Source organism: Rutidosis leptorrhynchoides, chromosome 6 (assembly GCF_046630445.1).
Source record: "Rutidosis leptorrhynchoides isolate AG116_Rl617_1_P2 chromosome 6, CSIRO_AGI_Rlap_v1, whole genome shotgun sequence".
Lineage (NCBI taxonomy): Eukaryota > Viridiplantae > Streptophyta > Magnoliopsida > Asterales > Asteraceae > Rutidosis > Rutidosis leptorrhynchoides.
In genome coordinates, this window is record NC_092338.1 from 325,211,856 (window position 1) to 325,228,350 (window position 16,495).

Below are 16,495 nucleotides of genomic sequence, written 5' to 3' on the forward strand. Positions count from 1 at the left end.
GATTTTAAAACTTTAGTCGCAGTTAAAACCTAATGTAAAATATTAAATAAATAAAAGACTTAAATTAAAACTTAAAGTAAATAACGATAATGAAATTGCGAATAATAAAAGTGCGATAAAATAAACTTGCGATAATTAAAAAGTACGATAATTAAAAGTGCGATTAAATAACAATAAATAAAAGTGCAATAATTAGAAGTGCAATTAAATATAAAATAAAGGAAATTAAATATGAAATAAAAGAATTATGCTTATTTAAACTTCCGTAATCATGATGTTTGACGTGTTGATTTTAGTTTTATGCCCATGGGTTAATTGTCCTTTGTCCTGGATTATTTAATATGTCCGTCTGGTTTTTGTCCATAACAGTCCATCAGTCATAAATATAAAATGCGAGTGTCCTCGTCAAATTATTCTTATACCCGAAGTTAAATATTCCAACTAATTGGGGATTCGAATTGTAACAAGGTTTTAATACTTTGTTTAATGAATACACCAGGTTATCGACTGCGTGTAAACCAAGGTTTTACTACTTTGTTAACAATTACACCAATTACCCTTGAATGTAATTTCACCCCTGTTTTAATTATTCTAGTGTCTATTAATCCATTCCCGTGTCCGGTTAAATGAACGATTATTCGTACATATAAATACCCCGCCCATCGTGTCCGATCGAGTGTATATGGTAATTTATAGGGACTCCCAATTGTAAATCTTTATATTAACATTAACAAACTTTCATTTAGTTAAACAAATATAAAGCCCATTAATAGCCCATAGTCTAATTTCCACAAGTGTCGTTCTTTTGTCCAAACCCCAATTATGGTACAAAGCCCAATTACCCAATTTTAGTAATTAGCCCAACATCATGATTACTTTGTTTTAAATAAGCATAATAATAACTTAGCTACGAGACATTAATATAAAAAGGTTGAACATAACTTACAATGATTAAAAATAGCGTAGCGTTACACGGACAGAATTTCGACTTACACCCTTACAACATTCGCTAACATACCCTTATTATTAGAATTAAAATTAAAATTAAAATATAAATTATATATATATATAAATTTTACGTATGATAAGAGAAGAAAAAGATATGAATTGTGATCAGAATTCGGTTGGCTTTATAGGGAATTTCGATTTTTGGGGCTCCGCGACTCGCGGCAAAATCCTATTCAAACTCCGCGAGTCGCGGAGAATGTATTTACAGCTCACACCCTTGGAGTCTTTCTCTGCCGACGGTTTATAATATATATATATATAATATATATATAATTAATATAATTAATTATATATTATATTATATTTATATACATAGTTAACTTGTAATTTTTAGTCCGTTGCGTCGAGCGTTAAGAGTTGACTCTTGTCCCGGTTCCGGATTTTCGAACGTCCTTGCGTACAATTTAATATCTTGTACTTTACGTTTTGAATCTTGTACTCTTGTAATTTCGAGACGTTTCTTATCAATAATTGGAACCTTTTTGATTGTCTTTTGTACTTTTGAGCTTTTTGGTCGTTTGCGTCTTTAATTCGTCGAATCTGTCTTTTGTCTTCACCTTTTATTATTTAAACGAATATTACTTGTAAATAGAACAATTGCAACTAAAAGCTTGTCTTTCTTGAGGAATAATGCTATGAAATATATGTTCGTTTTTAGCATTATCAGTTTGTTATATTTATTTAATAATACAATAATTAGATTTTCCAAAACTAATAATAGTTTAAAAGTTTATTTTAAATTCGTTTAGAAAAGCTTATAACACGTAACGTTTACACTTTAAAACTTAGGTCGATATAATTCATTTATGCGCCAACGTTTTCCTTAAACTTTCTAAATAAAATATTTTAATATCGATCGAATCAAATAACCAGGTTCTATTATATCGAAAAACGTTTTCGCACGTTTGAAAATAATTCAAACTAATATTATAGAATTCATTTCTCCACTAGCTTTTGTCTAACCCTTAATAATAACACTTTTGTTCTTACCCGTGATTACTTTACCAAATATTCCGAATACCGTTAAAAGTAAGAGTTTTTAATTCAAAGTAGACCTCATAACAGAGACTCGTAATCTTAGTTCAATGTATCTGATAATTCAATCATTTGATATTATCTTTTAATCTTGTCGATAAACTTACATCGAACAAATACATTCATGTAACATATTATTCATTCAATACCGTGATAACATTTCCAACCTCATTAGATAGATCTCAAAGCTTATATTCATATCAACTAATCCGTTCAATGTTTTATAATATGTGTCAATCTAATAAGCACACGTGTATATATATATATATATATATATATATATATATATATATATATATATATATATATATATATATATATATATATATATATATATATATTTTACACGTAATTGTTCGTGAATCGTTTGGCATGGTCAAAGGGTATTTAATTAAATAAATATAATTTCAAAACTTTCGAGACTCAATCATTACAGATTTGCTTATCGTGTCGGATATATATAAAGGTTAAAGTTTAAATTTGTTCGGAAATCTCCGGGTCATCACAGTACCTACCCGTTAAAAGAAATTTCGTCCCGAAATTTGATAGAGGTTGTCATGGCTAACAGTAAGAGTGTTTTCATGACGTATATGAACTGATAATTAGGGTTTTATCATCACTGATTAATATAGATAAAAAATGATTTGTTTTTGTGAAGAGCACGAGTGAAGCTATCACTTAAGAGTGAAAATGAATTAAAGTAAGTTTGACTTAACTGGTGTCGTAGTCAAGATTGATTTCCGAAATTTAAGGAATTTTGAATAAATCTTCATATTAAGATTTGATTCTTCGGTAATTAAGGAGATTCAGATCTTCTTTGGTTAAACGCGATAATCTATTTCGATTGCTCTATCGAATATTTTTCTATAAATCCACCCTCTCCATTACTTTAAAACTCACATCTTCTATTCTTCATTCCTCAATTCATACTTTAAAGTATTCGTTAATATGCTCCATCCCATCCTGATCCTTGATATACTTCTAACGTTCATATCTGTCATTCTTCTTTTTAATCTGCCACCAGAAGAATCCATTTACTTCTATTATACTCTTGGGTTTATAGTGTTTCTAGTTCTCCCATGTCTTTACATTGCTATATGCATTGATATATACGGGTTGTAAATTTCCGGGTTGTTGTTAGATTTTACACTCTCCCTTATATTTCGATATCCCTGCTTCTGTCTTCTATAGTCATCGTCATACATAGTTAATGCTCTCTTCTATTTGCTGCGGTTTATACCTCAAATTTCTATTTCGAAGCTTTGTCCTTTCGTTTCTTCTTCTTGCGATTAAATAACTCTTGTAATGGTCCGGAATTCCTAACTATGGATTTCGGAATGAACATTGTTAATGTTCTAAGAAGGAATTTGAAAGGGTACAATCTTGATTTGTCAAATTACCAGAATATCCTGGAAAAGACCGAATCATCAAGAAATATTTTCTTGATATATTTAGAGATTAAGTAGAATGCAAGAGTCGTGTAAATGACACATGATGACGGTATGTTCTGTAAATCATCACGTCCATTAGAAACTCAGCATGAATTACTGTAATATAATCACGTTGATCAAGTGTCATTATATTATACTAATTCATGCATCAGTTCCCAACATTACTTCAATAACATTCATATTTTAAGCTCGAAAGTTTACAGAATATAGAAACTAACAGTTTCTATATGATGTAACACTGATATCATGAAAAGATTAATGATTTCAGATAAGAGTAATTATAAAAATATCTTCAGAAGCATGGAGAATATTTATAATGAAAGATACAATGATATCTTGGAATTTCTAATATCGAAGTATGATGAAGAAGATTTATCCGTAAGGGTTTAGATTCGGAAGCAAGGTATTCGCTAAGGATTTCATCAGAAACAGAATCATTTGGATTCTTTGAAGTCAAACTTATTCTTTGTGATTTGTCCACGGCTTCCTTCATAGTTTCGCATAATTTGCTTTTCGGTGCTAAATTTTCTATTGAATGTTTCCAATATAATGATACACAGGAAGCACGAGGAGGTATATAATTTCGAACGAGAATATTTATGAAAATATCCTCAGAAATATCGAAGATATTGATGATGATATTTTGAAATTTCTAAGTTCGATGATTGATGGAGAAAGATTTTCCGCAAGATTTTAACATGAATTCGGAGCAAGATATTCTCTAAAGGTTTCAACGGATCCAGAATTACCTGAATCCTTTGAATATAGGGTTTGGTCCTTGTATTTGTCCTTGGTCTCCTTCATGGGTAGCTCAATCTGTTTTTCAATACTCAATTTTCTATCGAGCGTTCCTAACACTCCTTTCTTTATCATCAAACTTTTGGTCGTTTAGACCATCTACCATTCTTCTTCTTCCTCTGCATTTAATGCTATGATATATGAATCATTGGTTATTAATCCGAGGTGGTTTCAGGAAAATTGTGTTTTTAGATGATTAAACGCTGATGGTAATATGGTAGAATATGAAAGTTTCCCTAGTAACAATAAAAGAGCACGCGTATATATCAACGTTATAATAAGGTTGTTTCATACGAAAAGTCGAAGTTGTCTTGCTGGAGCTGTGACAAAATTTGCTACTTTGAAAGGAATTACCAAGTTATTTTGGGTAATAATAACATTAAGGAATTAGCACAACTATGTGTTAAACGTTTACTCCGTTTCCGAGAGTTTTACAGATGCATAACTAAATGCATAAATATTTCCTTCCGTAGATGGAGTGCGGTTGATTCATCCTATTGATTGAGGTGTTTTCAAAAATCATGAAAGGTTTGAACGCAGATTGTAATCGTGAAGATACAAATGATGTTTAAGACGAAATCAAGTGGCAACTTGAAGAATTGTTTAGTTTCATATATTATAATCAATATTTTAATTCATTTTAATTGTCCAATGTTATTAGTCCACAGTCGATAGTCCACAGTAACAATCCAATAATTCATATATAGTTTAATATACAATATTCGAATTAATTAATACGTGTCGTGACCCGTATACGTCTCAGACTAGATCACAACTCAAAGTATATATATTATTATAGAATCAACCTCAACCCTGTATAGAGAACTCGATCATTACTGCATATAGAGTGTCTATGGTGATTCCAAATAATATATATAGATGTGTCGATATGATATGTCAAAACTTTGTATACGTGTCCCGATATTTAAAGTGCGTAAAATAAATACAGAAATTAAATGACGATAAATAAAATGCGTAAAGTAAATAACAGAAGTTAAATAACGATAAATAAAATTGCGAGAATTAAAATTGCGATAAAATAAATTGCGATAAATAAAATGTAATATGGAATTAACAGTTAGCTAGGAACAGTTAGCTAGGATTTTGTTAGCGTGGTTTCTTAACAAAATTTCATATTATCAATTAGTCTGTTTCTAATCAATTTTTATTGTGTCCATTATTTCTTCATTATGCCACTTGTTGGATTCTGATAAATCAAAATCCAAATATGAAATTGAATTTTGAATGAAGATAGTTATTCTTTGGTGAACGGATACGTATCTCGGTGGTTGTAAATAGGATAGTGAATAACTGTTGAATCAGATTCGAAGAATGTACAGTGTAACTTATTAATGTGAAATTTAAATATTCCTCGGGTATTACCTACCCGTTAAAATATTTTCACCATTAACAGTTTGTACAAAAGAATTTTTAATTACAATCTTTATAAAAACATACTTAAATATATATTTTCTTCAGATGTAATTATAGGTTTAATGAGTCGATATGATATTAAACTCATTTGATTTACCGTTTGAACAAGAATATATAATCTCTAAAACATTAGAGTTTACATAATCATCATATCGAACGAAGATAAACGATATAGAACGTCATGTAGAACGATGATTATACTCAAGGTATAGAATGAGACGTCGAAGCTGGTGATGCGGATGTTGTTGTTGGTGGTACTAGTGCTGTTGGTGCTAAGGTTGGTGATGTTACTGGTGTTGGTGATACTGCTGGTGATTGCAATTTGTGTACCGTGCTCTCTAAAGTTAACACTCGAGCTCGGAGTTCTTTAACTTCTTCTACTAACCCTGGTTAGTTATCAGTGTGAGGTAGAGGTCGGATATCTCCTCTATTTCCGTTAATGGTAGCCTCAAGACGAAAAATTCTTGCAAAAAGGGTATAAACGGTGTTGCGAATGGGTTCGCCGGTGAGCGGGTCAAGTACTCCAAGGTTAGGTGGTAGATTCGGTTCATGATATGGAGTACCTTCTTCCCTTCTCCATAAGGTGAGTATGTCGCGAACCCACCCCCATTTTCTCCAGTAATCACGGTAGTTGATTGGTTGGTGAGTTCCTGTCACGCTATCTTCGGAGTCAGATGAACTTGGTTGGTTCGTAGAGGCCATCTTACGCGATCTCAAAAAAAAATTTTGGTATGAAAAGTTAAGTGACAGCAATTGATAGTTGGATGGTATTCTCAATGCATAATATGCATAGATATATAGTACCAGGTTCCCTTAAATTACGGAGAAATTTACGGAAGATATCAGGCAAGATCTACAGTAACAGATACGCTAAGATATGAATTTTGTCTATACACTATTTATGCAGTTAATGCAGTAAAACGTGTCTAGACTAAGAATGATAAGCAAGTGATTCTCTAAGAATGATAAGCAGGTAATTTTTGACACAAAATGATAAGCAAAATTTTTGACATGCAGACACGGTCGAAGTCCAGACTCACTAATGCATCCTAACGACTTATCAGTTAGACACACTAATGCAGACCTGGTTCGCTAAGACCTTTGCTCTGATACCAAATGTGAAGACCCGTCCTAATCCATCCGGACGAAGTCCATATCGATTACAAACGATTCACAACAGTTGATTACATCGCGAGGTAATTGACCTCTATATGATAAATTTTTCAAACATTGCATTCGTTTTTAAAAGACAAACTTTCGTTACATCGACAGTTGACAGGCATGTAAAGCATTTCATAATATATCCAAATATAATTGACTTAATAATAATCTTGATGAACTCAACGACTCGAATGCAACATCTTTTGAAATATGTCATGAATGACTCCAAGTAATATCTCTAATATGAGCAAATGCACAGCGGAAGATTTCTTTCGTACCTGAGAATAAACATGCTTTAAAGTGTCAACCAAAAGGTTGGTGAGTTCATTAGTTTATCATAAAGAATCATTTCATAATTTTAATAGACCACAAGATTTCATACTTCCATTTCTCATAATCATACGTCCCATGCATAGAGACAAAAATATCATTCATATGGATTGAACACCTGGTAACCGACATTCACAATATGCATATAAGAATATCCCCTATCATTCCGGGAAATCCTTCGGACATGATATAAAACGAATTCGAAGTACTAAAGCATCCGGTACTTTGGATGGGGTTCGTTAGGCCCAATAGATCTATCTTTAGGATTCGCGTTAATTAGTAGATCGGTTTACTAATTCTTAGGTTACCAAGCAAAAAGGGGCATATTCGGCTTCGATCATTCACCCATATAATGTAGTTTCAATTACTTGTGTCTATTTCGTAAAACATTTATAAAAATTGCGCATGTATTCTCAGCCCAAAAATATAAAGGGTAAAAAGGCAAATGAAACTCACCTATTGTATTTTGTAGTAAAAATACATATGACAATATTGAACAACGCAAGGTTGGCCTTGAATTCACGAACCTATATTACGTATATATATATTTATATAATGGTCAATATCTATCAACAATTTAGGTCAAGTAGTAGTGTATCACAATCCTAATGCTCGAGATTGATATACAAAAGTTTAACAAAAGTCAATTTGACTCAACACGACTTCCAAAATCTATATATGTTTAATACATAATTTAAATGTTGTTGTTTTATATATATCAAATTTTATTAAAGTAAACAATATAAACCATTTATTAATAAAAAAATTATATTAAAGTTTATATATAATAAAAATATACTTTTATATATCTCAAGTAATAAGATTTATAAAGTTCACTTAAGATCATAAAAATATAGTGGCATGTATTATTAATGTAATTATATTACGTGTGATAAAAATATCTTTGTATCACGTATTCATTTAAAATAACATTGACAATAAAGTTGTTTTAATTATTTTTAATAATAAAATAATAAAATAATAATAATATTAACAATATTTATATTTACTAATGATAATAATAATTTTTGACAATAAATAATAATCTTTTGTAATAATATCATTGTTGTAATAATAATACTATTTCAGATAAAAAATATTCTATTTATGTTAACGATAATAACAATAAATAAAAATGTTTATATGAGATTGGTAACTTTATTCGAAATGATAATCTTGAATAATAATAATAATAATAATAATAATAATAATAATAATAATAATAATATTTTATAATCAACAATAATTTTTATCAAAATGATAATTTAAAAAAAAAAAAATGATAGTTTCAATGCAAATGATACTTTTAATAATAATAACAATAATAATAAGTTGATAGCTTCGATAAAAATATTAATTATAATATTAATAATAATAATGATAATAACGGCGATAATAACGACGACATAATAATAATAATAAACAATTTTAACAATGTCACTTAAAATATAGATAATTCAGTTGATTATATCTTTAAATCCATTCATCAAAACTATTCGATATCTAAAGGAAAAGTTCTTAATTTTTCACTAGCTCTCCAATGACATGCATATCTTATACCTTATTTCATCCCTAGTATAACAACCTTTAAGATTCAACATAACTTATCTAAGGGCAATATCAAATGTACAAGCATGCATAATCCTATTTTCTCGAGCACTAGTTAGGGATACACTATTCATGTATAAAAATTAATTTGCAATACTCACGTATCAATATTGAGGTTCAATATTGTAGGAAGGTTACGTAGACGCAACGGAGATGACAAACACTAAATTGACCTCACGGGCATACCCATGAACCATACCCATCACCTCCATAGCCTTAACTCATAATTTCCTTAGCCTTATCCTACACGATATCTAGTTTTAAAAACCCATTTAAGATCACTCGGCAGCACTCCGTCGTAGTATTTTATGTATAATACTAATAATAATAATACTCCTAATTATAAGATTAATAATATTAATCTTAATATTTATAATAATAATAATTATAATATATATATTGAGAGGATATGTGCGAGAGATAGATGAGAATGAAAACTGAAAATGAAAAACACAATTGCGTTCGTTTTAAAGATAGCTGGAATCCACTATTCTACCTACCGACACTTCGTTTCATCTAAAACAACATATTACACGTTTAATCTCTTATGATATATAATTTTATATATTATTTAATATATAATATATTTAATCTTTAGAATTAATTAAATATTATATTATATTTACGCTCATGGTAAAAATATAATTTTTACAAAAATGACACGATCGTGGTCTCACGACTCATGTACCACTTTCGGTTTTTCGTGCGCACTTTCGTACGTTTAGAAAACTAGCCTTTTATGTTACGTGACATGTACCTTTTACAAAAATTAGACTTACATAACAATAAATTACCTTTATAAAAATATAACTTGTAAAGTTGAGCGTTGTGGTCATTTTCTTCTATAAATTATAGTCTCGTTGTTTGTCAAAATATTTTCTTTTAAATTAAACATTTTGTGACACGTACCTTTATTAATAATTAGACTTAAATTAATTAAAAACTAACCCACTCAAAGTGTAACTTAATCTTTTGAGTGTTTTGGTCATTTACTTTTATAATTCATAATCTTGTTATTTATCAAAGCCTATTTATTAATATTAGTGTAAATCAAAACGTTTCAATGATTAATTAAGATATCAAAATATATACCTAATATGTAGGTTTGTTATATTTATTTAATAATACAATAATTAGATTTTCCAAAACTAATAATAGTTTAAAAGTTTATTTTAAATTCGTTTAGAAAAGCTTATAACACGTAACGTTTACACTTTAAAACTTAGGTCGATATAATTCATTTATGCGCCAACGTTTTCCTTAAACTTTCTAAATAAAATATTTTAATATCGATCGAATCAAATAACCAGGTTCTATTATATCGAAAAACGTTTTCGCACGTTTGAAAATAATTCAAACTAATATTATAGAATTCATTTCTCCACTAGCTTTTGTCTAACCCTTAATAATAACACTTTTGTTTTTACCCGTGATTACTTTACCAAATATTCCGAATACCGTTAAAAGTAAGAGTTTTCAATTCAAAGTAGACCTCATAACAGAGACTCGTAATCTTAATTCAATGTATCTGATAATTCAATCATTTGATATTATCTTTTAATCTTGTCGATAAACTTACATCGAACAAATACATTCATGTAACATATTATTCATTCAATATCGTGATAACATTTCCAACCTCATTAGATAGATCTCAAAGCTTATATTCATATCAACTAATCCGTTCAATGTTTTATAATATGTGTCAATCTAATAAGCACACATGTATATATATATATATATATATATATATATATATATATATATATATATATATATATATATATATATATATATATATATATATATATATATATATTTACACGTAATTGTTCGTGAATCGTTTGGCATGGTCAAAGGGTATTTAATTAAATAAATATAATTTCAAAACTTTCGAGACTCAATCATTACAGATTTGCTTATCGTGTCGGATATATATAAAGGTTAAAGTTTAAATTTGTTCGGAAATCTCCGGGTCATCACAATAATGCTAAAAACGAACATATATTTAATAGCATTATCCCTCAAGAAAGACAAGATTTTAGTTGCAACTGTTCTATTTACAAGTGATATTCGTTTAAATAATAAAAGGAGAAGACAAAAGACAGATTCGACGAATTGAAGACGCAAACGACCAAAAAGCTCAAAAGTACAAAATACAATCAAAGTGGTTCCAATTATTGATGAGAAACGTCTCAAAATTACAAGAGTACAAAACGCGAAACGCAAAATACAAGATATTAAATTGTACGCAAGGACGTTCAAAAATCTGAAACTGGGACCAGAGTCAACTCTCAACGCTCGACGCAACGGACCTAAAATTAAAAGTCAACTATGCACATGAATATAATATAATATATAATTAATTCTTAAAATTAATATATATATTATAAACGTCGTCAAACAAGAAAACAAAAGACTGTGAGCTGATACCTACCTCCATGCGATCGCATGGAAATCAGGCATCAAAGCCATGCGATCGCATGGCCCTGAAATATTGGCCACATCTATAAATTTCGCAGTTTTTGGTCGAATATCTATCCATATATCTTTTTCCTCTTCTCACTCTAACGTATATATATATATACATATATATATATATATATATATATATATATATATATATATATATATATATATATATATATATATATATATATATATATATATATATATATATATATGTATATATATATATATTATAATTTTAATTTTAATTTTAATTTTAAATTCTAATAATAAGGGTATGTTAGCGAATGTTGTAAGAGTGTAAGTTGAAATTCTGTCCGTGTAACGCTACGCTATTATTAATCATTGTAAGTTATGTTTAACCTTTTTAATTTAATGTCTCATAGCTAAGTTATTATTATGCTTATTTAAGACGAAGTAATCATGATGTTGGGCTAAAATATTAAAATTGGGTAATTGGGCTTTGTACCATAATTGAGGTTTGGACAAAAGAACTACACTTGTGAAAATTAAATTATGGGCTATTAATGGGCTTTATAGTTGTTTAATTAAATGATAGTTTGTTAATTTAATATAAAGATTTACAATTGGATGTACCTATAAATAACCATATACACTCGATCGGACACGATGGGCGGGATATTTATATGTACGAATAATTGTTCATTTAACCAGACACGGGAATGGATTAATAGTCAATAGACTTATTAAAACAGGGGTGAATTATGTACAAGGACACTTGGCGTAATTGTTAACAAAGTATTAAAACCTTGGGTTACACGCAGTCGATATCCTGGTGTAATTATTAAACAAAGTATTAAGACTTTGTCACAGTTTAAGTCCCCAATTAGTTGGAATATTTGACTTCGGATATAAGGATAATTTCACGAGGACACTCGCACTTTAAATTTATGATCGATGGACTGTTATGGACAAAAACCAGACGGACATATTGAATAATCCAGGACAAAGGACAATTAATCCATGGGAATAAACTAAAATCAACACGTCGAACATCATGATTACGGAAGTTTAAATAAGCATAATTCTTTTATTTTCATATTTAATTGCACTTTTAATTATCGCACTTTTATTTACTGTCATCGTATTTAATTGCACTTTTAATTATCGTTCTCTTTAACTATCGCAATTTTATTTTATCGCACTTTTATTTATCGCAATTTCATTATCGTTATTTACTTTACGCTTTAAATTAAGTTATATTTATTTTTAATATATTACATTAGGTTTTAACTGCGACTAAAGTTTTAAAATCGACAAACCGGTCATTAAACGGTAAAAACCCCCTTTTATAATAATAATATTACTTATTTATATTTTTGTATTTTTAAAATTATAAGTTAAAACTAATATAGCATTAAACTTGGCTAAAGATCCCTGTGGAACGAACCGGACTTACTAAAAACTACACTACTGTACGATTAGGTACACTGCCTATAAGTGTTGTAGCAAGGTTTAGGTATATCCACTCTATAAATAAATAAATAACTTGTGTAAAATTATATCGTATTTAATAGTATTTCCTTGTAAAAATTAATAACTATTTTATACACCACCTCGCACACATCAAGTATTTTTGGCGCCGCTGCCGGAGAATAACTTAAACGCCGGAAGCGAAACGCTATACATATAAAAAAAAAATACAAAAATATAAAAAGAAAAACAAAATTTACATATTTTTAAGAGATTGTTAAATATATAAGTTTTATAAAGTTTCTTTATCTTTATTTTTAGTTTTTAAGAATTAAGTTTTTATTTAATTTATATAAATATTTATTTATATTAAAAACAGAAAAAATAGAAAGAAAAAATATATATGTATAAAGTATCGGGCCAAGGTACTGTATCAGCCCAACTCTGGCCCGAAACCCTAGCCCATGTGATCGCATGAGCCCGAAGGCAAAATTTCATGCGACCGCATGAACCCATCTGACACGCCACAGTTTGACATCGTACTGCATTAATTACGGAGTATTTATTATTATTATTATTCTAAACCCTAATTAGGGTTAATTAATTAAATAATTAATTTAGTTTTTGTTTTAGTTTTTAGTTTTAATTTATATTTTAAGTATTAATTAGTTTTAATAAATTATAAAATTAATAGTTTTATAAAATAAATAAATAAAAATAATATTTTTATAAAAATTGTACTTTTTACAACTTTAAGTTTATTTTTATATTTTGTATCTTTTTATTCGTTTTAGCGTAATATTTGTATTTTTCGCTCGTATTTAGTTTTAAGTCATAGTTTTTTTGCCATAGTTGTCTTTATTTCTAGATTTTTAGGCTCTGCCGTAAAATCTCTTAAGTGCTTTTTCTTTAGATTAAGATTTAAGTGCTTTAGAATTTTGCAACGCCGTTTTAAGTTTTTAGTACCTTTTTAAGTTATTGACGTTTTGGGATATAGTATTTCTCTAAGCTTTAATATTTTTAGACGTAACTTTTAATTCTTAGTTTTTAGTTCCTTTTTAAGTTTCGACGCGCTACTTTCTTATTTTTATTTTTCAACGCCTATTATTTTTCGACCTTTTATTTTTTGACGTTTTTCGACGCGCTCTTTTTCTTTCTTATTTCTTGCCGCTCTAGTTTTTTTTTAGGACATAGAATTTTCTATTTCTTCTCTAAAATTTCTTTAAATTTCAACGAAAAATTATTTTAAGCGGTTAAATTGATAGACATCCAAATTTTCTGCTTCGTAGTAATAGTTGGATTTGTTAGTGGCTGAGTTGTGAGCTTCCGATTTAAAGGGTTCTGGCTCCCTGCTGCATCTATTGGCTATTCGAAACGTGGGCAAAAACAGAAAAGTCTATTATTTTGATAACTTATATAATTTTTATCTTTTATAACTAATAGGATATTCAGTGAATGCACCGAGCAAAACGTTCACCACCTTTTGTACGTTCACTACCTGTAACTCGATAAAGACTCGCCGGAGGATATTCAAGGACAATTCAGAGATCCTGAACCAATAATTTTTCCTCCGGAACCATCAATCATTCAAACGGAGATTGTCGAGGAACAACCCATTAAATCAGAATCCTCTAGTGATTCAGATTCAACAAATTCAATCATGGAGAATCTGGAACCTCTAAGTATGGAAGACCGAATGAGAGCTAAACGCACTGGCCAAGGTCACGCAATTACTCAACCATACATTAATGCGCCAGATTATGAAATCAAAGGACAAATTCTACACATGGTAACTAATCAATGCCAATTTAGTGGTGCGCCGAAGGAAGATCCAAACGAACATCTTCGTACATTTAATAGGATCTGTACTTTATTTAAAATAAGAGAATAGGAAGATGAACAGATATATCTCATGTTATTTCCTTGGAATTTAAAGGGAGAAGCCAAAGATTGGTTAGAATCGTTACCTGAAGGGCGATTGATACATGAGATGTTTTAGTTGAAAAATTTCTTAAACAATTCTTTCCGGCATCTAAAGCCATAAGACTTCAAGGAGAAATAGTTACGTTCACACAAAAGCCAAATGAAACTCTTTATGAGGCATGGACCTGATTTGGAAAGTTGTTAAGAGGATGTCCGCAACATGGTTTAGACACTTGTCAAATAGTACAAATATTCTACCAAGGATGCGACAACACTACAAGGAAAGACATCGATATAGCAGCTGGTGGTTCCATTATAAAGAAAACAGCAACTGACGCTTACAAAATTATTGATAACACTGCTTCCCACTCACATGAGTGGCATCAAGAAAAATATATCGTTAGATCATCTAAAGCAGCTAGAGCCGATTCTAGCCATGACTTAGATTCCATTTTCCCAAAGATAGATGCTGTCGAGAGACGAATGGAAAAGATGACTAAGGATATTCACTCAATAAGAATTAGTTGTGAGCAGTGTGGAGGACAACATTTGACAAAAGATTGTCTCAGTATTGAACTAACAATGGAACAAAGAGAGAATGTTTCATACATAAACCAAAGGCCTGGAAATAATTATCAGAATAATTATCAACCGCCAAGACCGATCTACAATCAAAACCATAATTATAACCGAAATGTTCCATACAACAATCAACAAGGTCCTAGCAATCAACAAGTATCCAATAATACTTACAATCAGCAAAGACCTATTTTTCAAAATAAACCACCACAAATCGATGATAAAAAGACAAATTTAGAAGACATGATGTTGAAGCTAGTTGAATCTCAAACTCAATTTTTCACATCTCAGAAACAAACTAATGAACAAAATGCTCAAGCATTTAGAAATCAACAAGCTTCTATTCAAAATTTGGAACAAGAAGTGAGCAACCTAGCAAGGTTGATAGGTGAAAGAAAACCGGAAAGTCTACCTAGCAATACAAATGCTAACCCCCGGAATGAAATAGCTAAAGCCATTACCACAAGAAGTGGTATTACACTTAAACCACCTGAAATGCCTGTAATTTATGATGAAGCTATTCCTACTCCACAAGAACTACAATCTGAACAAGATAAGGAAAAAGAACCTGTAGTTGAAAAGGTTAATGAAGATAACACAGTTAAGGCTAAACCTTATGTTAAACCATACCAACCACTACTTCCTTACCCGAGTAAAATGAGAAAAGAGAGACTTGAAGCCGAGCAATCCAAATTCTTGGATATGTTTAAACAAATAAATGTAAATCTTCCTTTCATTGATGTGATTTCAGGAATGCCTAGATATGCTAAATTCTTGAAAGATTTAATCATAAATAGAAAGAAAATGGAAGAACTCTCGGCTGTTACAATGAATGCTAATTATTCTGCAGTACTGTTGAATAAGATACCAGAAAAATTATCAGATCCAGGAAGTTTCACGATTCCATGTTTTCTGGTAGTCTTAGTTCAATAGAAGCATTGGCAGACTTAGGTGCTAGTATAAATTTAATGTCGTATTCATTATACGCTAAACTAGACCTTGGAGAATTGAAACCAACACGAATAAGTAAACAACTAGCCGATCGATCAGTAAAATATCCTAGAGGGATAATGGAAAACATGCTAGTTAAAGTTGGTACCTTAGTATTTCCAGTAGATTTTGTTATTCTGGACATGGAAGAAGATTCTCGAGTTCCTCTCATATTAGGAAGACCATTCTTAAACACGGCTAAAGCAATAATAGACGTGTTCGGTAAGAAATTGACCCTAAGTATAGAGGACGAGAGTGTTACCTTTTCAGTTGAT